The sequence below is a fragment of the Myotis myotis genome, unplaced genomic scaffold (assembly GCF_014108235.1).
Source record: "Myotis myotis isolate mMyoMyo1 unplaced genomic scaffold, mMyoMyo1.p scaffold_m19_p_6, whole genome shotgun sequence".
Taxonomy (NCBI): domain Eukaryota; kingdom Metazoa; phylum Chordata; class Mammalia; order Chiroptera; family Vespertilionidae; genus Myotis; species Myotis myotis.
Window position 1 is genome coordinate 51487624 of NW_023416368.1, and position 26284 is coordinate 51513907.

The window sequence follows — 26284 nt, forward strand, 5'->3', positions numbered from 1 at the left end:
TCCCATTATGGCCTTGTAAATAGTTGAAAAAAGCCATCCCAACCCCCACAGAGTGTTCTGTAGGCCAAACCTTCAACAGTTTCTCTTGTGGAGTGATTTCTATGCTCTTAATCGACCTGATCTTTCTGAAATAATTAATTTTCTCTTAAAATGCTGCTCTCAGAACTTAACTCGTTTCTCTAGGTGTGGTTTCAACCTGGGTAATGCCTAGTGGACTGTTTCTTCCCTTGATCTGGTTATTTAATTTTAGTAATGCAGCTGAAGATTGCACTTTTTAATAGCTGTGTTAATTCTCACTCTAGAGTACTGTTAAACCAGGTCTCCAGCATTTCTCTTTGTACAGTTGGTGCTTATATTTAAATATGGGACTCAAAAATCTGTCTCTATTAGAATGCCATCTCACTGCTGTCCGTGCAGAATTCTACATTCTACAGTAAGATTCTTTTGAACATTGTCTTTCATCTAACTTTGTGTCATTTACAAAATTAATAAGCATATTCTCAAACTTCATCTATGTGATTATTATAATCATCAACTAAAAAAAATAATGACACCAGACCTTTCCTTCAGATTACAGCCACTTACTAATTAATATTCTTAGAGGATGGCCTTTCAAAAAAACTGGGCACACTTAAACTATGTCATCCATCTCACATTTCTTCATTTCATCCAGACAGTGTTGGGATGGCAATATGTTCTATTTATGTCATTTCTCTGATACCAGGCTTAACAAAAAACATGTTAGGGTAATTGACATGAAATTGGAAAATACAAAAAGCCATTGCTGCTCCCTCCTTCCCCCAAGCCTTAATAGACCATGGACTTGAAAACTGCAAGGTAGGATTTTGTTTGAATTGCTCCTAGCTGACCCGTTTGGTTTACCCTTTTTGTATGTATCCCTTTCTTCTATGGAACCTCCACCTTCATGTGTAGAGAGCGTGTCAGTTATTATCCCCTTGGTTCCTGAGGATGAGATGTGGCTAAAATTTAAAAGTGACCTTTGTTCCCTCTTTTTAGGATGGGCTACCATTTCCAGTTTTAAATCTCTTTCTTGATCAAATCTAGAACACTGAGCTAAAATAGAAGTTGCACAAACTGGCCTTCTGACTTTTGTGAAAGCTGTGTCATCTTCCTCAGGATTTTCCTCTTGCTTCTCATAAGCTCAAAAGAAGGTGAGAGAATGGCTGTGTTGCCACTGCTGCTGGCTGTACCTGAGGTCTTCCCAGGCCCCTCCAGCCTCCTAACGCACATGCAGGCACTGAGCTCCTGCATCCAGCCTTCGGTAGTTGCCCAAAGCATTAGCACATGATTTTGGTTTGCTTTTTCATCTGCAAGCTCCCTGTCTGATTGTAGTGTTTTCTTTAGAGACCTCCTTATTTATGAGTTGGAAAAAGGACAGTATTGACTTCATTCTTCCTGGAAATATTTTTGTTTTCAAGAGGTTGGTATCCTGTTTTCTAGGATTCTCTAGATTAAATGTCTAACATCTTGGCTCCGCTCAAATGCCCATGACCCCATACATCTTGCCGATAGTGTAACTTGAAAGGGAAGCATTACGGAGGCCGTCTCTTGACTTGGTACAGACAAGTGTCCATGGACCAGGATGTGGTCAAACATGACAACCCTGTAAAGTCAAATGACTTTTAACTGAGGGTTTGCATTGACTGCAGGTTCCAGAAATGTGTATGTGCTGATTGGAGGATCGGTGTCTTAGGAGGGTCAGCATATCAGCTAAACTTAAAAGACCAGAAGCTGTTTAACAGTTGTTCTGACTCCCACCAGCCCACTGCTGTGGGAATCTCATACTTGAGGTTCATAAACAGAGTATGTTCAGGCTTTTCAGATTTGGCACTTGCTTGGGTGTGTTCCGTGTTGATTTTATACTGAGTATCAAGTTTCTTTCCTTTGGATTATAACAGATTTTTAGTTAACTGAAAAAGTTGAAGTCATATTTATGTTTGGTACCTACAGCTATTCCCAGGTTCATGTGGGCCTCATTGTCCACCTGCTGTTACTTCAGAAGTGCTGCCATAGCTGTGATGGCTTTGGTGAGCACTTGTCTTGATTTTGTACTGTTGTCCCAGTATAACTCATTCTCAAAAGTGTCTTGGTTCAAAAGAAAACTTGTACGGTTCCCTTGGCTACATCCCAGAATATCCTAGAAAGCAGGTGGTTCCCACTGTGCAGTCATTGCTCTGCCATCTGGGCCTTCTTTACTAACCTCTCCCTAAAAAAAAGAATCCAGTGACTTGCAGGACCAGAAAACCCAATAATCCTTTGGATACTGTTGTCTTCTTGGAGGGACATCTGATTACATAATACCTTAGAACAGCGGTTCTCTACCTGTGGGTTGCGACCCCTTTGGCGGTCGAACAACTCTTTCACAGGGGTCGCCGAAGACCATCCTGCATATCAGATATTTACATTGCGATTCATAACAGTAGCAACATTACAGTTATGAAGTAGCAACGAAAATAATTTTATGGTTGGGTCACAACATGAGGAACTGTATTTAAAGGGCCAGAAGGTTGAGAACCACTGCCTTAGAAGGACAGAGATGATATGCATGGCTCAGGAACAATTTCTAGTGGGATTGATCTATGTCAAACCTTGCTAGTGAAGGCTTCTTGGTGATATCTGCCGAATAAATGAAGTTTTGGTATCTAATGGGTCTTTTAAAGAACCCGTGGACTTTTTGCAAACTGCATTGCATCTTTCTCTATCCAAGTTTTGATCACTTTGATTTTTCTGTCTCCTTCACTAGATGATAGCACCTGGAAGGCAGGGACCATGGCTCATTCATCTTGCATTCCACCATTGATCATTCAGCAGTATGGGTAAGAGAAAAACAGAGGTAGTGCAAGAAAGGGAACCATGAATAAGTCCTGTTGCTTTCTGCTTCCCTTTTAGGAACTGAAGTGTTTGAACTGCCTGTCTAGGAAAAGGAAAGGGAGTAAATATTTTAGGAAATGGCCTCCACAGTTTTCTGAATATGACATATGATTTAGTTTCCCAGGCTTGTTACCCTACAGCAGTGGTCAGCAAACTCATTAGTCAACAGAGCCAAATATCAACAGTACAATGATTGAAATTTCTTTTGAGGGCCAAATTTTTTAAACTTAAACTATATAGGTAGGTACATTGTTATTAACTTAATTAGGGTACTCCTAAGCTGGCCTTTGCTAAAAACGTCCTCAATCTGATTGAGGTACATTCGCTGAGGTCGACCCCTTCCAACTCTCCCACCCACACTTGTCTTGTATACTTGTTTCGTCTCTCTCTGAAAATCGACTTCTGTGCATGGGCCACAAAGTTTCAATCGCACTGTACGTGAGCGCCCGCACGTGGTATTTTGTGGAAGAGCCACACTCAAGGAGCCAAAGAGCCGCATGTGGCTCGTGAGCCGCGGTTTGCCGACCACTGCCCTACAGCAGGACTTCGCAACCTCAGCACTATCGGCAGTGCTGACCAGGATGATCCTTTGTAATGGGGCTGCCTGTGAATTGTAGTATGTTTAGTTAACAGCATCCTCAGTTCCTACCAGTAGATGCCAGTAGCACAGCTCACCCCCAGCTGTGATAACCACAAGTGTCTCCAACATTGGCAAATGTCTAGGGGGCAAAATAGCCGCCCTCCCCCCTCCTTAAGAACTCTTGCTCTACAGGAGTTCATGTCTGGGATAGAGGCAGACCAGAGAAACCAGCAAATGATAGAATTTGGGGGTTGGAAGGGAAGTTAGAGATCTTGGAGCATGTTGCTTCTCCTGGTGCTTCTTGCCCACTTCCACTCCAACACACACCACCATTTTGTACCTGAAGAAACTATGACCCGGGTGGATTAGTGAATACAAAAAAGAAAAAATACAGGTATTTGAGGTAGTGTTGATTTTGGACTGTAGGCTTCTCTATTTTAAGTTTGTTCACAGATTGGGCAAGTAAGTCTACTTTCAAGCAACTCAAAATAAGAAAACAGGCTTATGGAAACAGATAAGGGGGGCTGAGGATTGTATCACAGAAAAGGTAAAGGCTAGCACCACTAAAAAAAGAATTTAATAAATGTGTTACCTGTTTTTCAGACTTAAAAGATTAGAGCAAACTCAGTAGAACATGGCTGGATTTCTGGCCCAGCCCTGCAGAGCTGTAGCGGCCTCACATTAGACTATTTTAAGTGCTTGTGTCTAAAAAAGAAACAGAAAAGAGTATTTAAAGAAAAATAATTTGCCTTTTTTTTTAAAAAAAAAATGACTAGCTTTTGATATCTAGATAATCGAGATAATGGCCTACCTGATACTTCTACTGTAGGTTATGTTTTATAAAGGCATTTTATATCTTACTGAGAATTCTCACTGAGAGGTAAGAACACCAAATTAAATATTAGCTGCTTATGGTTATTTTAAGACTCATCTCAATAACTGAGGGAATTTGGTTCTCACACTTTGTACCTTTTGATTTCAAACAGCTTTAAACAGGTTTATGTTGTCCTTCATCAAAAATTATAGAGGATCGGCAGACTGAGACGCTTTGGGATTGAAATTAGGCCATTCAGAGTTCCTCATGCGTGGTGGCTGCCTTTTGTTTTGATCCCTATCATTCTTAGTCTGTCTTTTTCAAGAATATCCTGGAAAGACTGTCCTGAGTGAGGGCACAAGCGAAAATGGCAGGCTACTGAGCCACCGGGTGCACACAATACCTGCTCTTTGAGGTAGGGGGAAACCCAACTGGCAGATTGTTGTCAGGACTACGTTCTGGTCACCAATGTCCTTTAATAGCCACACTGATCACAACTCTTCTCTTATTTATCTCTGCAAATATGAGCTGGAATTTTTATCTTCTTAAACCTGGCACCTCCATTCTCAGTGACACAACTTTCAACCATGTATGTGGATGGTTCGTTGAAAATTCATAACTGAAAACATGCCATTCTGCTTTTAGTGTTTGAAATCCCTTGGCCAGGAGACATTTTTCTGAAAACAGATCTGAAGGGCCTCAAAAAGTTAATTATTCTGGTAAGACACGCTTTCTAAATCATTACAATATTATGCTGATTTATCTAAAAGTGGGTTCTGAACTTGACTAACTGCGGAGTCCTGGCAGACATGAGCATGTCAGATGTCTTGGCAGAGTGTGGGGCCTGAAGGGGACTTTCCCACTTCTTTATGTTACCCACAATCATAACATGTGGGAGTTTTATGAAATTTCTTCTGTTATACTGAAATGCTTAGCTTTTCATACTGTCCGTGCAGCTCAGTGAAAACAGGCTCTGTGTGTGTCTGTATATATTTAAATGAAATGAAAAAGAAAAGTGAAATCCAAGAAATTCCTTAAGTTTGCAGTGGTAATTATTTTTAGGCCAATGTTCATGTGTTTCAAAAGATCTCTTTTAAGTCAATTGATTGGAACTTGGAACAGAGCTGCCTATGGAAACAATAGTGTAGCATATGTGGTAGTAAAGTTTCCAGACTAGCCCTCAAAATGTATTTAACCCATCAAATGCTAACTTGCTTTGCAGTACAAGGGACAGTGGTGAGCAGCCTATCCAAACACTGTTTAATGATATTCAACTTGCAACTTGTTTCAATGCTAGAGATTAAATAAAATTGAAATTAAAAAATGAATAAGGAATAAATTTGATTTCTTTTAAAGGTGGGCGGAGTTGTAGGGAAAGTAGTTTTAAGACGTGGGGGTGGGGTTGAAGGGCCCCAGGCAGACCTAAACAGGTGCTATTAGCAGTTTGAGCATCTTGGACAATTGCATCAACCTCCCAAGCCTCAGTTTCTTCAAATGTCATGAAGTTGTTTTGAGAATCAGAGCAGAAGATGCACATGAAGGTGATTTGTAATCTGTGGAGTTCTGTACACATATATAGTGTATGTTCCGGTTCCTTCTTTAATATATGAGAATTCTGTCATGGCCTTTCTTTTTCTTGACACATAGGTATTAGTAGCAAAACTCTTTATGCTTAACAGCAATTAATAAAGTCCCACTTAGCTCACAGACACAATATATGCATGCTATTTTGACTCACTTGGAAGACAGTAACATTTGCTTTTTTGAGACGGTTGGAATTTCCAAGGTAATCTCTCACTCTCCTCTCACTCATGGTCTCATTTTTCTAGTCTCCAAATCCCTTCTGTTCTTTCCTTGTCTGAGTATTTCTTTCTCAACCACCTCCTCGAGTTTTAGATTACACACCAGGGCTCACACTCCAGGCTGGCCTCCCAGTGGCCCTGGCCTCTCTCTGACCTGTGCCTCTGGCCTCAGACCAGCTCCACAGTCCTGGCCGACCCTGACGAGGGGCCCTCTTCTGCTCAAGGTCTCACCAGATACCAAACAGAGGCAGCCTGTCCTGGGGGAACGCAGCCTGTCTGGGGAGAGCGCAGCCTGGCAACAGTATTTTTGATGTGATAGCTCCAGCCTTGGGCCCTGATCCAAGAGTAAAACTCGAAGTACAGTGGGCCTAATCCCCCAGACCTGAGGATCTTTTCTGGTAAACGTGTTAGGAAAGGAAATGAGGGTTCAGTGGCCACCGAGGAGAAAAGCTTTCCCATTCCCTGCCTCATTCATTGGGGCAGGGGGGTTGGGGACTACTTGTCTACCCTAGGATTCACAGTAACCCACCAAACAGGCAGATTGAAAGGGGCTTACTAAAATATTTGTGTGTGTGTGTGTAAAAGTTATACATTTAAGGACTAAACGGAATAATGACATTTAATATTGGAAGAGGCCTCCTTAGCGGTCAGGAAGTACAACGTATTCCTTTTAGAGCAGAGGAGTCTTAACCTAGACAGGTGAGTGTTTTGCAGGTGTCTGTGCCTTCCAATCTTGAGTCCTTTCATAGCAGGTCCTTAAGACACTACATCTGGGTCTTGTGTCTTGTGCCCCCTCTTTCCTTGTGTAAATTTGGCACTGATCTTAGCTATGTGCTGAGATCCTAAAATCTGCTAAAAAGACCCGAAATGAAGTAGGGGGTAGCATACTACACCACCTCTGACTTCTTCCTCCCAACACAGGGAGAAGTAGTAATATTTATTAAGCAAGGCAGTTTGTAGGATCTTAGAAACAGGAAATATGACACAGTTCCAGCTCTTTTAGAGCTTACAGTACTGTGTTATCTTAGTCATTAGAGGGAGCCAATTCTGGACCATGGAGCACACACCGAATTGCATATTAGTGCATGGGTTCTAGTTTTGTTTCTTCCACTGGTCCTTGTTAAGACTTGAAAAGATTGTGTACTTCTTGGGGCTTAATTTTCTTATCCATCAAATGAAGAGATTGAATCCTAAAGCCTTATGTCTGTTCATTTTGTGAGTCCTGGTTTCATGATCCTTTTTTTCTTTTTTCATCACCAGGCTTTTGATCCCTTTTACTCTTTTTATTTCAATAAATTATTGGCCAAGATGTAGTAGACACTAATTTATTTGTTGATATTATAGGCAACTTAGCAATTTGACCCACAGGCTAGAAAAAAGAGTCTGAAAATGTGTAATGGTCCATTTCTTCAATTTTGAGGCAGAACTAGATCCCAAGCCTGTGTAAGATCATTTGGATTATTATATACCTCATTAGGTTTGCAAATTAGAATATACCTGCTTTTGGATATTCAGAATCTTAGAAAGTACAATAGAGGGTGATTATTGTAAAAGAACTTTTGACTTTACAAAGGGATTGGACCACAGAATTCTTTTTAATAGTGAGTTCCTCCAGTGCATTTAAAACATAGTATGATTAACAGAAGCTTAGTTGATGTACATCAGAAATACACGGTTGTATTTACAGCTCATAATTTTCCGCAGCTGTACTGAGCTTGTATACACCAAGTATGCTTTCTGTTACCTAATTGGGAAATTTCGATGGTTTGAGAGTGGGGGTTTCTTTTTTTGTTTGCTTCGTTTTTTGCTGTTGTGTTGGAATTTCACGGACCTTTCTTCCCTCACTGCCCATGTTCTTTCCAGTTGGTCAGGCAGCTCAAATATGGGAAGTCATCTCTGGCTGTTGGATGGGTTGCCCATGTAGGGGATGAGCCTGTGACTGGGGTGGTAGGATGCTTTCTTCAAGGGCAGGAACATGGACTCTTAAAAACAGATGTAGGTTCAGATACCTCTCACTAGCATTCAGCAGGGTACTAACCCTTTACATAGTCTCCATTTTTCATCTGTAAAATGGGAATAATCATCATAATGCTGATACCACATGATAAATGAGAGCATTTATCTTTTATGAAGGGGCTGATATAAAACAAGGACTCAATGCAAGGTAGCTCTCTGCCCTTCCCCTCCAATCCAGGGAGTAGCCCCGAAGTGTAGCCCTGGGAGTAGCAGTGACTGAGGCCTCCCTAAGGTTTAGTCGGATGGGGCTGTGTGCACTAGCAGGATTCAACGTGGGGTAGTCTGGGTTTAACTGTACTAGCCCTGTGACCTTGGAAAACTAACTTACATGTTCAGTACCTCAGTTTCCTTAACTGTAAACTGAGGCGAATAGCACTTATCTCTTCAGGTTGTTGGAGAACCTCTGTTTCAATTTGTATAAAGTGCTCAGGACGGTTCCTGGCACATACACTCTGTGTTAACTACAGTCCATTACAGTGAAAAACCTTTTTGTTAGAATTTAATGCAAACTTTAAAACATGGCGTGGCCCTGGCCAGCTGGCTCAGTTGGTTGGAGTATTATCCCGTACACCAAAGACTGGGGGTTCAATTCCGGTCAGGGCACATACCTAGGTTGCGGATTCAGTCCCCAGTGAGGGCATGTACCGGAGGCAACTAATCGATGTTTTTCTCTCTTTTCCTCTCTCTCTAAAAATCAATCAATAATTGTTTTTAATTGGCCTGGAAAAACTGTAGGCTTTGTAAAGAGAACTGATTTTTTTTTTCCATCGAAGAGGCTGTTGTTTCTGAACAGTGCTTGGCCAGTTTCTTTCACAGGAGATAGATTTGCTCTTAGAAGTCTGCACCAGTCTTTCATCTCTTCCTCTCTCCCTGCCTGTCCACTCTGTACAGCTTTTGTTATTAATGTGGAGCAGTTGAAGTCACTGACTTGGGTGCAGGCCAGGCCAGCGTTTCTGTGGGCATATCTATTACTTTCCTAGACTCTGGTCATGAACAGGATGATGGAAGGCAGAGGTACGGGGACGCTGTCCTTGTAGGCAGCCTGCGTGAAAGGTGTGTTCGTTGTCTTCGTCACATTGATGCTAATAGATCAGAATCTTACTTTGTATCTTAGCACTGTTTTTCTTCTCTTACCCTACAACCTTTATCTCTTTGGACTGTCATTTTGCTTGCTCTCTGGTAAACAGATGAATGCTGTTTTGTTATGTCTTTCTCCATTGTTGTTTCATCGTTGAAAAGCTTTTCTTCAGTTAACTAAATATTTATTTAAGGCAGGTAAGTTTTCTCCATGAAACTGTATATTTCTGTAGGGTACCCCCCCCCCCCTACACACACACACACACACACACACACACACACACACACACACACACACACTTGGGGATTATTTAGTCTATATTGTCTTTTTTCCTCTGTAAATAAAATAACCCTATGGAGTTATTCATTGAACTAGCAAGTGAAGTGTGTTTCCCTTAGGAATGGTGTAATTTGAGAACACACTTTGATTTTCTGCTCTGCTTTTGTATTAGAGGCTTGGGAAACTAGTTTTTGTTGTTTTGGAAAAGCAATGGAATTTTATCACACATTTTCCTGAAACTCCCTAGCTTCACCTTTTCCTGAAATATTTCTTTCAAAGGTCTGTTTTCCTCTGTTAAGAGGTTCCATCATTTAAAAAGTAAAGGAGCTTGATTAACTTGGGCCTTTTTACAAGCTGTTTGCTTTATAAAAGAAGAGACTGTTTGTCTGAGAAACAGTACTTGAGGGATCATATGACCATTAGTGTGAAACTTGGGCCAGTGATATGTTAGCTTGAGCCATTATGATTTTTCCCCCCGGTATCTGCAAATAAATACATGGCCTCGGACCCTGTTGTGCCTTGTGACTGGTGGTAGGTTATACTTAGTCCGGTTTTGGACTTTATTCTCACTCTCTCTAATTGTGGGGTTTTTTTATGGATTTAGAAATCTTGTTGTGAAATAACTGATTTCTAGTTGATTTTAGCCATTGCTAAATTGTGACATGCATATATTTCTTTTTAATTTAACAGTTGTTGTTTTTCTTTCTTGCTCTTTTATCAGTTTGAAAGCAGTAATTGTGAATTAGAATTCCTGGAAATATTTGTCCATAATGATATGTCACAGATGTTTGAGTGCTCTGCATACTCCCCACTCCATTTAATGTCAATTTAGTGAAGAGAAAACGTGGATAATAGCTGTGTGTTGTAGTGAGTCCGGACCCTCTCCCCAGTGGCTCTGCTTCTCCATATGTTATGGTACCTCTCTGATCTTTCTGAAATGTGCCCCGTCAGACACTGAGACTTGAGCCGTTTAATATGAGTGTCTGAGATTTTTATATGATTTGGACATAAAGTAGCTTGCACCATTTCCCAAACCACATTCTACATCCTCTTACAGAACACAGTGAAAGGAGAAAACTGCCTTTGGTGTCATGATGGTCTTTATAGAGTCTAGTGCTTTTAAAAACATACTTTTATGATATGTTATAGAACATTTTGAAAATGCTGGGAAGAAAAGTCACTTGTAATTTTACCACTCAGAGGAATACCGCTGTTGAAATGCTAACATATTTATTTCCAGACTAATTTTCTATGCATATTTATATAGATACATAGTCATTCCTTTATAAGAATGTCTACGATGCTTTTTGAAACCTGCTTTTTTTTTTTTTAACAAAACAGTGTATGTGAGAACATTTTCCATATCATAGTTTATTCTTTGACAATATGATTTTAAATGGCTGCATAGTTTGGCATCCATTATGGTTTGGCTCTGGAAATACTTAGAGATGTTCCAAATAAAAAAGACCATTTTGGGAGTGAGGTCTTCCTTCCTAATTTTAATATCAACAGAGAACATGTTAATTTTGTGCTTTACTCCAGGTAGACTTATCTGTTCTTCGCTATGTTTCTGTAACAAAATACTTTCTTTAAATATACTACAGTCTTTGGTATAGCAGCCACTAATTATAATTAATTTTTAATTAGCCATTTATAGCAGATTCAACAAATGAAGTTTTCAAAAATCAGCATACTATTTAAAGAAATCAAATTAATTTTGAAGTAGATTAAACTTTTCACAACTGAATTTGGGGTGTACCTGTCATGATCAGGTGCCGTAATGTCGGGGTGAACTCGACTTTCCTTGAGCCTCCAGGCTGGAGGCTCCAGGCAGGACAGGAGAGGCCATGCGGTCAGGGAGACGGAGCCAGATGGTCCCCTGATGGGTGCCAAGCTCCCAGCAGAGACGGATGCTACACCTGACAGCCCAGAGTAAACAGCAAATGTTGGTGGCACGGCTCGCCCTTTCCTGGAGAGAAAAGAAGCTAAGCTCTTCGCCTCTGCTGGCATAGTTTGAAACTGCTTTGCAGGCTCTGTTCAGCCTGGAGTAGCAGGTGTCCAGGCAGTGAACTTCTAATGGGCAGTGGAGGAGGAGGAGGAGGTGGAGGCCAGACTGGGGCCGAGTTGGCAGCCCCTGTGGCTGTCTCATGAAATGCACTTTCTGGCATTCTCAGAGCCTTTCAAAGGAATCTGGGTAAGTCATTTAACCTTGTGTCACTTTGGTTTACTTGGCTTTTAGAAGGGAGTAGTAATTAAACCAAATGGAGCCGTCAATCAGTGGATCTCTGTGGCGCTTTCAGTTTGAAAAGCGCAGAGCCATCTGGAGTCACAGAGCCATCTCGAAGTTTCACCCTAGAATTGACTACTGTGGCTTGTCCTTGACACGAGGGAGCTGATTTGGGGGGAAGAACATGTTTGAGAGTCATATATCCCCGAGTTAATACACCTGGGCAGCTACTTAGGAGCAGGGTGACTTGGGGCACATTGATCTCTCTGGGCCTCATCTGTAAAAAATGATCATCATAATAACTGCTTTCAAGATAAGTGAGAGCTGTACTTATAAGTGCATGGCACAGAATAAGCTTTCAGATGTTAGTTCCCGCGATGAAGATAGATTCGTGTCTAGTCATCTGACCACAGTGTGGGTTTGTGATTGATCTTCAATCATTGGATAGCCCTGCAACAAAGTGCTTTCCCGTTATGAATACAGCTGCATGCACTGAGATAAACTGGAAAATGCAAAGCTTTATAAAAAGGTCGCCCAAAATATATTGACCTAAGCAGAAGTGTTGGGGGCTTTCTTTTCTCTCTCTCTCTCTCTCCCTGTCTCACAACAGTCCATCTGGCCCCCAACTAGGACAGGGCCCCAATGGACAGGTCCCTTCCATCTTGTTTCTATAGCCATCCTGAGGGTGTTGTCCCACCTTCACAGTCTAAGTCAGTGGTTCTCAACCTTCCTAATGCCGTGACCCTTTAATACAGTTCCTCATGTTGTGGTGACCCCCAATTTCATTGTTACAAATTGAGCATAATGAAAGCCTAGTGATTAATCACAAAAACAATATGTAATTACATATGTGTTTTCCAATGGTTTTAGACGACCCCCGTGAAAGGGTTGTTCAATCCCCAAAGGGGTCGCAACCCACAGGTTGAGAACCGCTGGTCTAAGGTGACTCACCATGATCTCTTTTCATCTGAGAGGAGGGGGGTTGTCTGGAAGTCCTACGGCCATTTTCACTCACCTTCTCTTCATCAGAACAGTCACTAACCACAGCTAGCTGTCAGGAAGGCTGGAAATTGTCATCTTTAGGAAGCCAGACACCCTGTGGAAGTTTCTGTTACTATAGAACAGGAGTCTGAGCGACAGTCAGCCTGTCATTGTGAGTAAAATTGTACTGGGACACGGCCACTCACTTAGGAATTGTCTGTGGCTGCTCTCACAGTGGGCGGAGTTGAGTGGTTGTGACAGAGACCATATTATCTGCAAAGCCTAAGGTAGTTGCTCTCTTTCCCTTTCCAGAAGTTTGCCTAGAGAAAATGGGGAAATGAATATCAGGGGAGCAACAGGTAGTCCCTGCCACCATCAGGGACCTGGTGAGCAGGTTAGTCACTTGCTGCCTTGGAAATGCAGCCTTAGGAGGTTGTCCCTTTAAAGACTAGTGCCCCATGGGAGAGTGAGTTGGTGTGCGAGCAATTGTTGAAGAATCGTGTTGAAGGGAAGATTTGAGGATCCAGGCATGCAGTGGCCTGGTGGAGCTGGAGGAGGGGGAGTTAGAAAGCAGCTTACTGAAGTGAGCTTCCATCTTAAAGTGGAGCACCACAGTGGAAGTGCTTCACCGTCCTGCAGCCCACGCTGTCTTGCTTTGACACTTGCTGCAGTCCCACTGTGATCAAAGGCCCTTAGCTGATGGCCTTCTCACTGGTCTCCCTGCCCAGAGCCTCAGCCTCCTCCAGACCCTCCAGGGTAACCTCCTGTAACTGCCCTCAGAGGACTCAGTGCATTCCTGTGACCTACTCAGTAAAGGCCCAGCTCCTCGGGCTGCCCCTCCCGGGCTTCTCCCTCCTCACTTCTGTTTCCCTGCACGGTCTGACACACACGCTGGGCTCCTGCCTCACAGAAACACCTGTCCTCTCAGCACTTTGCTGTCTCCGTGCATTTGCTCCAGTGTCTCCTGAGCCTCCCTCTGTCAAGGCTTTGGGGACCCAGGACTGCACAGGCACAGGATAGACACATCCAGAGCAGGGCACCTGGGGATTGCTGACTTCCTTTTGGTACTGCCCACATTTGTATTTCCTCTTCCACCTCGTCCCCTTCTCCCAACCTAAGGATTAGCTCTCCCCTCTTGAATGCTTACAGGGTGTTGTTTGTATTCCGTGTGGCCCCGGTGGCTTTCTGTGGTGTTAGAGCTGTTCTGTGCCTGTTTCCAGTCTTGTGGAGACTGTGAGGTCTTGGAGGCCGGGTCCAGATCTGACTGAGCTGCTCAGCCTACACTTTCATCTAGTAAGTGTTGGCCAGTGTTACCATGATGCTGGCTACAACCATCGCCATCCACAAATGAATGCCTCTCAACTAAAAATGTAATTTACGACCTGGAGGAATTTAAGGGCAAGTGAAAATAGAGTGCTGGTAATTGTGCTGAAAATGAGTGTGTCATGTAAAGGCTTCGCCCAGAGCATTTTGTAGCTAGTTTTTAGTGAAAGCACACTACATTTAAAAATACTTTCTTAAGATCTGGAGCAGTTTTTGAATACAGTTCAATTTGGAAATTTTAAACAGTTCCTTGTACAGGAGATTTGATTTTGGGTGGTGGGCACACAGTGCAATATATAGATCTTGTAACATAGAAACCCACACCTGTAACCTATATGCTCACGTTGACCAATGTCACCACAAAAAATTTAATAAATAAACAGTTCCCTGAAAAACCAAGACTGAGTCAGAAATCAGCACTTTTGTGGGGCATAAGTAGGGGCATATGAGCGGAACTCCTGGAGTGCAGAGATGGGCCACCTGCAGAAAAGCCAGGATTGGAGTATTTTCTAAAAGCTACTGATTGCCAGAGACATCACTAACTACCCAGAACAGTGATTTTCAACCGGTGTGGCAAACGAGGCACACTGGTGTGCTGCAAGAATGTTTAAAACATGCAATACCTGACTACTTAGGGGCACTGACCTCTTTTTCCTTAGATTGTCAAATAAAAGAATGACAACTGCCAACACAATAGCTGTCCGGTGTGAATGAATCAAAAAAATTCTATTTTTTTTCAGAGCGGCAACAAATACAATATTTTAGTAATTAGTTTATGTGCGCCAAGAGATGAAAAAGGTTGAAAATCGCTGACCTAGAAGATCCATCTAAAATTACTCACATTATACTCACAAAGGTGGTATTTTCACAGCTTCGTCTGTCCACAGTCGGTAATCAAATGTAAGAAGAGCTTTTATTTTTATAGAAAAGTTACCCGATGGAGTGCCAAGTTCTTTTTTACCAAGCATACAATGAGGAGACCAATCTAAATAATGAAATACTTGCTTATGCTGGCAAAGGATTCCCGATGTTCACTCATCTCCTGTTAATTAATACCTAGCGAAGTTGGCGACGATGTTGGGAAGCAGATGGATGCGCATGAGTTTTAACTGAATATTCACAGCTTCTGAAAGGACTGGAAGGAGAGATGCTACCTAGACAGGAGTTGTAAAGTTTCACCTTTGAGTTCACTAGCTGATGTTGGGAACATAGAGTGCTTATAGCTCCCTCCTCCCCACTCCCCTGACAGAGGGCTGTCTGACAGGTAAGCACAGAAAGGAAAGGTTTTCTTTCCTTGCAGTCTATGTGTTTTGCAGTTATTAAAGAGCAAGGCAGTTCGGGAGTTTTTATTCAAGCGTAAGGTAGGATAAAAACCAATACCATTATGTGAAAGTCACTGCTTTGCCCCTGTTCCTTACCTCTGCTTGTGCATACTGTTCTGTGTCCAGTGTCTGGCATAGTACTCAACCAACAGTAAATGCTCAGTTCGTGTTTGTTGAATGAATAAGTAAATGGACTCTGGCACTTCATTATAAGAGGTTTCTGGAAGAGTAAATGGATTCTTAAGCAAAATGATTTCTTTAAGGGGTGAAATGTGAAGACAAAAGAAGCTCATGTTTCCATCCCCCTTCACCCTGTCAAGCACCCCAGTACTGTACCCTGGCAGCTCTCTGCGTGTGAGTTTTAAACGTTTGGGAGGAGTAAAGGTGTGTGGCCTCATATTACTGAAAGGAAAACCCCAAGGTTGTGTAAATGTTTCTTGGCCCATTCATAATAAACATAATATGAAACACAGCCAAAATGAGTTCCTTTTGAATTAATCCTGTTTCTTACAGTGCTTGATTGAGGTACAGACCTAGGCTTTGTGTAACATAATAGAATTTTGGAAAGGGAGTAAAAAGTTTCATCCAGAAGGCTGTTTCAACTTTTATTCCTTTGAAGTTTGGGAGTATTTATACAAATTTAGATCTTCAATAAGCAGATTAAGGCTATTTATGAACAAGCCAAATATAATTTATATCCCTTAATTTGAGCTCATAATTTCTACCCTAGGTAGATAAGCAATAACACAGAAGAAAAATCTCAATTAGGGTGAGATTGTACAATTGCAAAGTGATTAGGCTTCCTTCTAAGAAACACCGCCTGTGATCGGCCTTTGAACTTTGCATCACCCAAATCTGAATTGAAGAATTGTTTTGCCACTCTTTGTCCCTGGGAAAAAACTCTGTCCTCCAGATCTGTGTTTCTGATTCTGGAAAATGGGAATAGAGGCACATTAATGAGATAATTCAATGTAAGGCATCCAGAACATTGCTACGTGTAGTGCTTGGACCGATTACGATAAAGAGTCTATACTGCTGGAACAGTGACCCCAAAATGCAGTAAATTAAGGGAGATACAGCTTCATTTACTCTAACAAGGCAAGCATTCTAAGCTTGCAAGGCAGTCATGCTCCTTGCAGAAATTCAGGGACCCAGGTTCCGTCTACTTTGTTATTCCACCCTTTCAACATTGAAGAGTCCATATTAGTCAAAGCAAGGTCATGGGCACTTCTGTGTCCCAGCTTGAGGGGAGGAAAAAAGTCCAGAGGCATCATGCCCATGTCTTTAGGCCTAGGCCCAGGAAAGGTGTCCATTCCTGCCACTCACTTTCCTTTGGGGAGAATTAAGTCACTTGGCCACATCTGTCTATGAGAGAGGCTGGGAAGTGGGGTTTCTAGCTGGACGCCATGTACCCAGTTACAAAGCCTTCACTGTGGAAGATGGGAAGAATAGATTTCAGTGAGCATCTAAGGGTCTGCAGCACCATGCTTAGTTAATGCAATCATTATTCACTTATTAGAAAACAGTAGTTCAAGTGAGGGTTTAAATGTCCTTGTTCTAGGGGTAGAGGAATTAAAGAGCAGCTGCAACTCAGAAGTTGTGTCTCCAGTAAGTTGTTAATTATTTGGGGGGGGGAAGGGGCCCCTTAAGTATTGAATCACAAATCTAAGTAAGCCCTGAGGGAAAATAGAAAGCGTGGCAAGAAGCAGTAGAAGGGGTGGGAATGACCCTGATTAGCTATGCTCTTCCTGCTTCTCAGGCCACCTGCTCTGTAAATTAAACTTAACCCCTTATCTGACCTGGTGAGGACAAAGTACACTAGCTTCTAAAGAAACTTTTCTAGAAGCAAGGTGTTTGTTTCCAAGCACAGAAAAGAAGGCAGAGAAGAGGGGAATTGTACAGGGCAATATCCACCTTGAATTTTCTCTTTGAAAGACATGCTTTGTGCTATAGAAAGGAAAAAATTATATAAATACTTATTGAGACTATCTCTGACTTGACACCATGGCCAAAGAAAAAACAAAGGCTAAATACACGAGCCCCTGCATGTAGATGTACCCCAGGTAAAAATTAACTATTAAGTAAGCAACTTTTCTCAACAGAAGTGCACAAATTCTTAAGGACATCCAAGTTGGGGGTATAGATCTAGGGTTACAGGAAATATTTTTAGCCGCTTATAAAATTACTCCTCACAGTCACTGTATTCTTCTGTATTTAGCAATTGCTAAGAAACAATAAGAGGGAATGAAATGATGTCCTGAGTTGCTCCATAGTATTTGAAAAAATTTACAATTTCAGGCTTGGCGAGGAATATATACTGGACTTGTTTGTATGCAAGTCATGCTCATATGTTTGATAACGGGGTGATCTTAAAGAGCAGGCATTTGTTTTGGTTTTTGTAAGTAACCCATTGCCTAACTGCTGAAAATAGCTGCATTTATTTTAAACAGGTGGTCCAGAGTTGATAGGAAAGAAAGTAGAAGTGAGTCTGTTTCTCAATTTTGATTTTTTCCCCACATCAAAAATCATAGTTAACAATATATACTCTGAACCAAATGTCGTCTAAATGTTTACCTGTAAGGAGTAAATTGCCTAAGAGATGGGATTGTAGATTGAGCTGTTTGACTTGTGGAGTCAAAAGCCAAAATAAAGTGCTTCACTTCTTATTTTCTGATTGGGTTTATCAAAATGATCAAGGCATTGTTGAAACAGAGCTTTTGATTCTTAGAAGAAAATGAAGCTGTGAAATACACTGAGCCTATGAAAACTTCAAGAAGTTCAGGTGGTAAGTGGTGATGACTTGTTCAGATTTGATGTGAGTAGGACCTGGCCAGAGGACCAGGAAGAATACAGATCGAAAGTTCACATTTCCATGATTTCCAAGTTCCACAGAGGTCTTAAGCCAGTAATTCATTAGCTTCTCTCCTTTGGTTTCTGACATTGAAGATAATGAATATTTTGGTAATGCAACAATGAATTCATATTAATGAAGGACATTGAAAATAAAGCATTTCTTTAATATGCAGATGCTGTTTTTAGATATCAGTGAGCAGGTTACGATAGTAATTCTGTCCACTGATAATGTAAGGAACATGAAAATCTAGAGTTTTCTATATGTGTGAAATACTAGGTTGCTGAAGTTCACTTAGATTTTTGGTGGTTTTTTTTTTTTATTAATTTACATTTGTGATAATTACACCTGGGTCCTATCTATAAACTTTATGCCTGTGCATGTCCACAAAGCACCTACAATTCTTTGGTTTGATGTTTGCGTTTTCTTCACTGTTTCCACACAACAAAGAGCTCTTGGGCGCTCATAGACTATGGCAGGGGTGGGCAAACTTTTTGACTCGAGGGCCACAATGGGTTCTTAAACTGGACCGGAGGGCCGGAACAAAAGCATGGATGGAGTGTTTGTGTGAACTAATATAAATTCAAAGTAAACATCATTACATAAAAGCGTACGGTCTTTTTTTTCAATAGTTTTATTCATTTCAAACGGGCCGGATCCGGCCCGCGGGCCGTAGTTTGCCCACGGCTGGACTATGGACTGTAAATTCACCTATCATCTTTCACTTTTGCTTCTATCTCAGTTTGTCTAAATGAAACATAGTGGGACTGACTCATATTAAGTAATAAAATCATAGCTAGCAGTCAGCAAACTATAGCCTGTAGACCTGGTTATGTCTAAGACAGTTATTTACATTTTAAAAATATTGTAACAACAATGACAAGAAGAATATGAGATGGAGACCACTGTAGCCTGAAAGACCTAAAATATTTCTTATCTGGCCCTTTACAAAAAAGTTTGCCACCCCCTGTCATAGACAGATAATATAATGTTAAGTGGTTAAGGGCACTGGTCTTAGGGCCAGACTGCATTGGTTCAAATCTTGTCTTTACCACATTCTAGTATGACCTTGGGCAAATTACTTAATCTCTCTGTGACCCATTTTCTCATCTATAAATGGGCATAATTACAGGACCTACCTCATAGGGCTGTGGTGAGAACTTTGATAATATATAAAGTGCTTAGAACAATGCGTGGTACTTAGTGAGTACTCAATAAATGTTAATGATTATAATGATTATGGTGGTTGAAAGTTTTGAAAGACCATTTGAACTAGTCCTCACTTTCAGCAAACAGGTGGACTTCCAACTTATCAAAGACTATTTTCTGTTTCTTTCGTCAAGAATGAAGGCCCGTTTTCTTTTCAATAGTGCCTGCTTTACTGGAAAAAGTCAAGACAGACCTATACTCAAATGTAAAAAAAAAAAAACATGTTTGAAAGTATAAAAGGAAATGATACAGATAAATTAAGAAAAAGACATTAAATGTGACACTAAAAAAAGCAAATTCTGTGGTGTACTTATGGTAATGTGCAAGAAGAAATAAAGTGGAAATGAGAGACATAGAAGAGGGATAATGGTTAGAGAGAGAAGGAAGAGGAAACAAGAATAAGAAAGTCAGCAGAGCAGGAGAAAGATGTAGATCGAAAGGGAGGCTGGAGGTTACTCCATAATGTCCAGTGTTAGCATCTCTCCTTCCCCTGGAGCCCGCCTCAGTTATTGTGTCCAATAAAATTGCTTCCATTTGAAAGAAAGCATGGCTCCTTTTGTGTGATTATTTTCCATTGCAGAAATAATTTTTCGGCATCAAGTGTTTGTTGGACACATGTTGTGTGTAAGATATGTTTCCTAAGAAAACCTGTCACGTAGTATATCTACAAAACCATCTTCTTTTGTATATTTTTTTTAGGTCAAATAATTTTCTTACCTTTAGCCACTTGCCTTAACCATCACAAACCATGTGTTGATCCCTAAATACCTTTATCTTCTTTAACACCTCTTTGTTTGCTCCATGTGCTCTTTTAAGTAGGGGAAGAATAGACGTAGTTGTTTACAAAATGTAGAAAGTGTTTTAAAAACCAGAAAGTGTAATGAAGTATAATTTGTTCTCTTTTTTTCACTTGAGTTGTTTATTCTGTTTATGTACATTAGACTAGAGATGAATGTTCCAGGACTGGCATTTGATGTTGTCCAGGGACCGAAATAATGGCCGCACATGGCGCTTTTACTGGTTTAGTTTTCCTCCACTAGAATTTAAGTGTGCTGAGGTTGCTGAATTTTTGTTTCTTGAACTACTATTCCTCCAGCAGCTAGAACAGTGGCACATGTAGGTGCTCGATAAACGTTTTTGGAGGAGCGAATGAATGAATGAGTGAAAGAATTAATGAAATATAGCTACTCATTATTTCCACTGAAATATCTTCCCCAGGTGCATGTAGCTTGCCAGTTGATATAATTTTAGATGCCTTTATGCTAAGAAGAATATTTTAAGAATGAATTCTGTTTAATAAACATGCAATTGAGTGCATAAAAGGGAAATTGAACATGAAATCCACTCATGGATTCATACTAAATTAAATGGTAAACAGTAATATTATTAGGTGCACATGACTCAGACAGTTAAGGCCTTTTGGGGAACTCGACGTTTTTGAGAGGGCTTTAAAACGTATTGTTCCCTTTATTCTTAGAGAATAGCATAATAAATACTAATTTTTAAAAACAATGTTCTTTTGAATAGAAATGAATTCTAAAACATAATTAACCTCTCCCCTGCCTACTCTAAAGCACGCCTTCCATGTTCTCTTTCTTAGGATGTGGGTGTAACAAAATGAGGAGTAAACTGAGATAGAGGAAGGCATGGCACGTGGGGTTGGGGGGCCCACCCTGGGAAAGCAGTGTAGGAGATGAATGGGTGAAAGCCTGAACCAGGCCTGTCAGCACCCATTCCTAGGAAAGGGGAAGGGCGGGGCAGGGTGGGACCCAGAAGAGGGCACCTAGAAAATGGGGAAGGAAGGATAAAATAGGAGGCTTGGGAAAAGTTGACAGTCTAATCAAGGTAATTGATGAGATAGAAAATGGAATCCATTCATCCCCATGTGACCTGGGAGGTAGGGGGTCCTGACACTGGACAAATACAGATGTAAATGCAATCCTAGCCTCTACTTGGGACTGTAGGGAACAGCACATCCATGGTCGTGATAGTGTACAGACAGTCCTCTGGTTACCTCGGACTCGACGTATGTCATTTCGTGGTTACGTCGCCATCTCCTATTTATTTATAAAAAAAAAAAGTTCCGTCATTTCAACGTATGTACGTATGTGCTTTATGTTTTTTATTATTTATTTACCACAAGTAAAGGTCAGGAATCGTTATCTTTCTTTTGAATTTTTTTTACTGTTTCACTTCATTACTGCTGTGCGTGTGCTCCATGTGAGTGGCATAGGTGCTTATGTAGGTGGGTTACGTCGCGCCACAGACGTAACCCGAGGACCTACTGTATATTCATTCCCTTGATTGGTTTTAGGCTCTTAGACTCAACCTTTAGGGTAAAAGAAAAACATAGAAAATTGAGGTGGTTAGAGAACAGAATGTAAATGTTACTAACCTTGACAGTGTAAAAGTATATGCACAACAGATGAAACGTGGCCAGTGGAAGGGTGTGAGGGAAGATGAAGGGAGAGAATGGAAAATAACACACAAGAAAAGCACACAAGAAAAGTCAGTGTTGCCTGCAGCCACTCTGTGGCTGGCCAACTAAAACAGCGGCTTAACTATGTGGCTTGAAGTCCCTCTGGTTGAGGGACTGGTGGTGTCACTGCCTTGGGAGGAAGGAGGGAGAGGCATTGGGGAAAGTCAGCTGAGCGTTAAGGCTGAACGTCAATAATTAATGTCTAAAAATGATGTCATATATAAGCATAGAATTTGGAAATGTGAGGTGTCCTTTTTAGTGTCCTGGTAGGAAATGCTGATTTTAATGAAGAGACTACGTACGGTGCTTTGGGCTGGGTTTAGATTAGGGTCCTTACACCTTTAGGGCTGGAGTGACTGGAGGAAATTTTAAAAGGTAATTTTAAAAACTGTGTACACTAGACCAGTGATCCCTGGAACAGTGGAGGAGTGACGACCAAGGGTGCTGTGGTCAGGAAATTGGCAGCCACTGCTGGAAACTGGGAGTTAAAGCCAGGAGAGAGGGAATACATTCATCTCTCCCCAAACAGAGAGAATGGGTGGGGCTGGGGTGCAGGGGTGGGGGTGGGGGAGAGGGTAAACCACCAAGAGGAGCCCAAACCAGGACTTGCTTCTCTTTGGAGTGGAACCAGGAGCAGGGATACCCAGGGTAGGTTTATTGTGTTGCCTATACGCTCTTCGGTACAATTTGATGTTTTAACCTCCTGCGGGTATGAATTTAATAGTATTTTAATATAAATACTTTTATTCAGCACCTGTTACTTCATCTAATGGGCTGGGAGCTTGGTGGGCCAGAGTGACTCAAACAGAGAGAATCTCTGTCCTGAAAATGCTTTTGGTCTCCTTGGAGAGATAGGATGCTAAACACACATAATAGGTGTGATTACAAATGGTGATTAATGCTTAAGTTTAATGTCATAGCACACAAGAAAAGTCAGTGTTGCCTGCATAATCTTAAGTCTTTAGTAATGATGTAACACTAATTTTTAAAATATCATTTTTTGGGAGTAGAAACAATTCTTTCTTGAGTAGCCTGTTTCGCTCTATTTAACTATAAATACACTGCGTGCTCTAAATCAGATATACTGATGAAACAGCTGCCTCTTCATTGTTTTGTTCCTTTGTTACTCAATTTAATGAATAATTTGAACAGATTCCAAAACATTAAATTAGATGTATACGCATGCTTTAAGAATTATATCATGATGTTAGTGTATTTAAAACTCAGTGATATCATTGTTTAAATATAGTAAATAAGAAAGTTAATTATTTGAGCCACTTTTACCCTCTATAAATAATCTGGCAGTACAACAGACAAGAGATAAAAATTAACCCAATAATCCATATCTAAGTATAGTGTCAGGGAAATTCCCCCCACCTTCCTTCTTCCTGACATATGAACCTTGATGATTGCAATAAATCTTTTGAGGCCCTTGATTGAAATTTGCCCTTCCTTGCTTTTCTAGTAGAGATCTGAGCAACGACAGACATTGGGGGGAAACATTAAAAGCACAAGAATTTTATTCTGTCTTCCTTGATACTTCCGTTGGCTGACCGTTTTGTCCAAAGGGAATAGATAAATGAACAGAGGAAGCTGGTTGTCAACTGTCTCCTATCCCTCCCACCGTTCACAGCACTCACAATAGTCTGAGAACAGAAAACTTTAAATCCTGTGTTCCTATATCCTGAGCATTTTCTTGTTAAAATAAACCGGTGAACGCTTTATCTCCCTTGATTTAGTTTATTCTGTTTCCTCCATGAAAAAGTTGCTGAAGGTGTTTTAAGCTGATACTGCATACATGTAAAGTGTAGTCATAAATCACTGGAAGCTCACTGCTTTTAGAACCTGCCAGAATTATCATACTAATGCACTTCCACAAATGGTGTTAAAAATAGTAATTAAGTAAATTCTATTTATCTTAGTCCCGCTTTTCATCTCAACTTTTTTTTTTTTTTTTTTTTTGGTATGGATTCTGTCATTTGATTTTTATACAGTTCCGGGAAACAGAATTCCTGCCAATACAGGAGGAGTTTTATACGTTTAAGTCCTTAAACATGGGAGAAAATCTAGAATTGCCCCTCTAGAAATCATTTTGTTTGCAATAATCATGACTTACTATGCATTCTGATTGCCCTAGAAGTTAAGAAATGAAACCACTGGGTCACTGAAGATCCAGAAACTATGCCTAATGCTTATATTTCTCCTTCAGGGATAATTTTCTAATGTCTTATTCAGGTAGTATAGTTTGTATAACCCTGGCTGACTGTCTTGTAAATGTGTGTCACCAGTCACAAGGGGAGGGGTGTCACGTGATTGGTTGTTTACATAAGTCACAGTAGCCATGTCTGTCATCTTCATATTTAAAGAACTGTGCATGTTGGTGCAAAACTGTAGTTTAAAATGGGAAGCCGGTTTAGAGAGTCGGCTGTTGCTGATGATGAGATCATAGACAAAACCCACACCCCTTTCTAGACAGAAAGATTCCCATGGAGATAAGCATGCCTTCTGAGAGGAGTCACTCAGCCACGCCTGCCATCACTGAACCACTGTCTCCGTTTCACTTTACCTGTTCCTTGACTTGGAGTATTGTGGAAATTAATCCATAGATTTCCAGAATCTTCTTCATGGAAATGATTTTGTTTTTGCTATACATACACCTGAAAACCAAAAATAAAGTGGCCAGAGCATGTCAGCTTACTAGCAGTCAGTAAATTATTTGTCTGCTTAAATATTAAGAAAGGCATATACTACCTAGATGCAATCTAGAGGTGCATACTTTTCCTTAAAAGGCAATGATTAAAAGTCCAAAGGTGCACAAGGAATTGGTGAACCTAAGTTGATACAAAGTTTTGTCTTTGGGACAAAAGTGTTAAATAGGAATTCATAAGTTAACTTTTCTGTTCTTGAGTGACTGCTTTATAGAAGTCCAAAGTTAGCTCTCTGTGCTTTGTGTTCTGTTCTGTTCTGTTCTGTTCTTTTTATTTGTTTTTCCTGATTTTTATAGTGCCTGCCTAGCTTATGTTTTCTATATTCATAAGGACTCCACTAGGGGGCAGACAAAAGAATGGAGATGAAAGGAAAACCACATCAATGCATTTATTTAACTTTATGCCTTATGTTTGCTGCTCCTTTTGCATACCTTGTGGAAAAGTTTTTCTATTTAGTTGTAGTTCGTATAATAGCACCTAACGTAGTTTTTAGTATGCTTATTTCTACATCTAAAGCGTAAACACTTATACTGATTTAATGGTAATTTTTCAGTTAATTGTCACAATATTTCTTCTGCTTTTCTGGCATGTTTCCACCATCAAACCACTTAATAATAAACACTTTGTAATTGTTTTGTGGATGACTGTAATGCTGATCCCCATAGGGTTCACCTTACACTGTGCATCAAGACTGAGTCATTCCTCCACTCTCTCAGTCACCACTTGCTGAGTCTCTACTTTTTGCCAAGCATTGTGTGTGTTAAGTTTTGAGAACAGAGCCTTGAAGAGAAAGACCCTAAACAATTGAGTATAAACAAATGATTAGTTATAGTTGCCCTCTAAGCCATTTGGTGAAAGACTAGGCTAAAAGGAACCAGAAGGGATTCTTAATGCTACAATGCTGGATAGTTTTTATTTCTGATTATTCTTTTTAGACTGCTCAATGAAGATTAAAATGTCATATAGGGTTGGCTTAGGGACTTCAATTGGAAGTGAGTGAACTAGCCTCTCCCTTAATCTGGGAGGCTAGCTAAAGATGTGTTTTTTTGTTTTGTTTTAATTTTTTTCTTCATTTTTCAATTATAGTTGACACTTTGTATTACATCACTTTCATGTGTACAGCATAGTGGTTAGACATTTATGTAACTTACGAAGTGATCCCCCCAATAAGTCTAGTACCCCCTGATACCATACATAGTTATTACAATATCATCAAATATAGTCTCTATGCTGAACTTTATATTCTTTTTTAAAAATATATTTTATTGATTTTTTTTACAGAGAGGAAGGGAGAAGGATAGAGAGTTAGAAACATCGATGAGAGAGAAACATCGATCAGCTGCCTCCTGCACACCTTCTATTGGGGATGTGCCCACAACCAAGGTACATGCCCTTGACTGGAATCGAACCTGGGACCTTCAGTCCGCAGGCTGATGCTCTGTCCACTGAGCCAAACCAGTTAAGGCAAATACTTTATATTCTTGTGACTATTTTATAACTGTCAATTTGTTCTTCTTAATCCCTTTACCTTTTTCATCTAGTCCCCCAACCACCCTCCCACCTGGCAACCATCAGTTTATTCTTTGTATCTATGAGTTTGTTTCTCTTTTGTTTGTTTGTTTGTTCTTTAGGTTCCAAAAATGAAATCGTATGGTATTTGTCTCTGCCTGACTTATTTCTCTTGGCATAATATCCTCTAGGTTCATCTATGTTGCAAATGGTA

The 26284-nt window shown here is 40.6% G+C and overlaps 1 protein-coding gene across 7 annotated transcripts in view; it reads left to right on the plus strand.

The window, feature by feature from the left end:
* GAB1 (GRB2 associated binding protein 1) overlaps positions 1–26284 on the plus strand; it is a 116280-nt gene that overhangs the window by 37070 nt on the left and 52926 nt on the right. Inside the window, exons 1-2 of one of the 7 annotated variants that reach the window (XM_036315397.1) lie at positions 1017–1172; positions 2765–2837. The exons of 5 other annotated variants lie outside the window; for them this stretch is intronic. The gene's annotated coding sequence lies outside the window, so the exon portion shown is untranslated. Of the gene's footprint in view, positions 1–1016; positions 1173–2764; positions 2838–26284 lie in introns of those variants that run through there. One more of the 7 variants, XM_036315400.1, reaches the window with a different exon arrangement.